Below are 2,500 nucleotides of genomic sequence, written 5' to 3'. Positions count from 1 at the left end.
AATTTAAATCAACTGGATTGGTTATATATCGATAAAAAAAAAAAAAAAAAAAAATATATATATATATATATATATATATATATATATATATATATATATATATATATATATATATATATATATATATATATATATATATATATATATGGCCATGTAACCTCTATTTTAAATCAATTGGAATGGTTATATATCGATAAAAAAAATATGTCCATGTAACCTCTAATTTAAATCAATTGGAATGGTTATATATCAATAAAAAACAAATATGTTCATGTAACCTCTAATTTAAATCAATTGGAATGGTTATATATCGATAAAAAAAAAAAATATATGTCCATGTAACCTCTAATTTAAATCAATTGAAACGGTTATATATCGATAAAAAAAAAAAATATATGGCCAAGTAACCTCTAATTTAAATCAATTGGAATGGTTATATATCGATAAAAAAAAAAATATATATATATGGCCATGTAACCTCTAATTTAAATAAATTGGAATGGTTATATATCGATAAAAAAAAAAAAAAATACGGCCATGTAACCTCTAATTTAAATGAATTGGAATGGTTATATATCGATAAAAAAATTATGGCCATGTAACTTCTAATTTAAATCAACTGGAATGGTTATATATCGATAAAAAACAAATATGGCCATATAACCTCTAATTTAAATCAACTGGAATGGTTATATATCGATAAAAAAAAATATATATATATATATGGCCATGTAACCTCTAATTTAAATAAACTGGAATGGTTATATATCGATAAAAAAAAAAAAAAAATCCATGTAACTTCTAATATAAATCAATTGGAATGGTTATATATGGATAAAAAAAAAAAAAACAAATACGGCCATGTAACCTCTGATTTAAATCAACTGGAATGGTTATATATCGATAAAAAAAAAATATATATATATATATTATATATATATATATATATATATATATATATATATATATATATATATATATATATATATATATATATATATATATGTCCATGTAACCTCTAATTTAAATGAAATGGAATGGTTATATATCGATAAAAAAAAAAAAAAAATATGGCCATGTAACCTCTAATTTAAATCAATTGAAACGGTTATATATCGATAAAAAAAAAAAAACAAATATGGCCAAGTAACCTCTAATTTAAATCAAATGGAATGGTTATATATCGATAAAAAAAAAATATATATATATATGGCCATGTAACCTCTAATTCAAATCAATTGGAATGGTTATATATCGATAAAAAAAAAAATGGCCATGTAACCTCTAATTTAAATGAATTAGAATGGTTATATATCGATAAAAAAAAAAAAAAAAAAAAAAAAAAAATATATATATATATATATATATATATATATATATATATATATATATATATATATATATATATATATATATATATGTCCATGTAACCTCTAATTTAAATCAACTGGAATGGTTATATATCGATAAAAAAACAAAACAAATATGGCCATTTAACCTCTAATTTAAATCAATTGAAATGGTTATATATCGATAAAAATAAAACACATGTGACATATATATTCTAATCTTTCAGAGCTTGCATTAGCGTTTTCCTCAGTGGCTGCTTTATTTTTATAGCGTAAACGATTTAACACAAACAAACGGCCGGTTTGTTAGAATTGTGCTTGGCCAAACCCAAAGAATATTCGTATACTTGACATGCATAAATAAAGAAATAAATGCATATCTATCAGTCTAGACATGCATATCAACCCGGCTAAAAGATAGTTAAAGGTATATCTATCAGATATATGGACAGATATGCCTTTAATTTAATTCTGTATTTGTGAAAAGTCATTGGGTCGGGCCTGGCACAATTTGAACAAACTGGCTGAAAGAACTTATATGAACGAAGAACAAATACAGGATCGGACACAACGGTGAGAGGCTCACAGATACTGAATCAGATTCCACATAAATAATACTGCGTCACTCTCTGCCTTTAAAGACACACTAGAGAAATATCTATTACATGACTAAATCGAAATTTTGCATAATAAACTATGTGTAAAATGCAACTCTAAATATTATTATTTGATCCAATATTTACTTTTGATAAAACTATTTTAAAGTAAGATTAGAATATAATATAATATTCTATATAATTTTATGGTGAATGTGTATTTTAGTACTATGTTGTGATAATTTATATGTGTCTAATTTCATCATTTCTTTATATATGACCATATATTGTTTCGTAGCAAGGAAAGAGTCCAATGTTTTATATCAAATTGAATTCTAGACTTAGAAATATATACTAACACAACTTAAACCAATATTTGATTGCATATATGAATATGTGATTGCTAATATTTGAATTGTGATAATTTTGTACGCCAAATATTGCGGCTTACAAAAAATAAGGAACTTTTTTATATCTGTTCGGATATCATTTTACGATTTAGCAGAGAATAGTGTGCAATCTCTTTTAGCCAAACATATATTGCATTCATTTTAT

The sequence above is a fragment of the Penaeus vannamei genome, chromosome 43 (genome assembly GCF_042767895.1).
Source record: "Penaeus vannamei isolate JL-2024 chromosome 43, ASM4276789v1, whole genome shotgun sequence".
In the NCBI taxonomy this organism is placed as follows: Eukaryota; Metazoa; Arthropoda; class Malacostraca; order Decapoda; family Penaeidae; genus Penaeus; species Penaeus vannamei.
The sequence above is the reverse complement of the archived record's forward strand: the minus strand, read 5'-3'. Positions refer to the sequence as shown.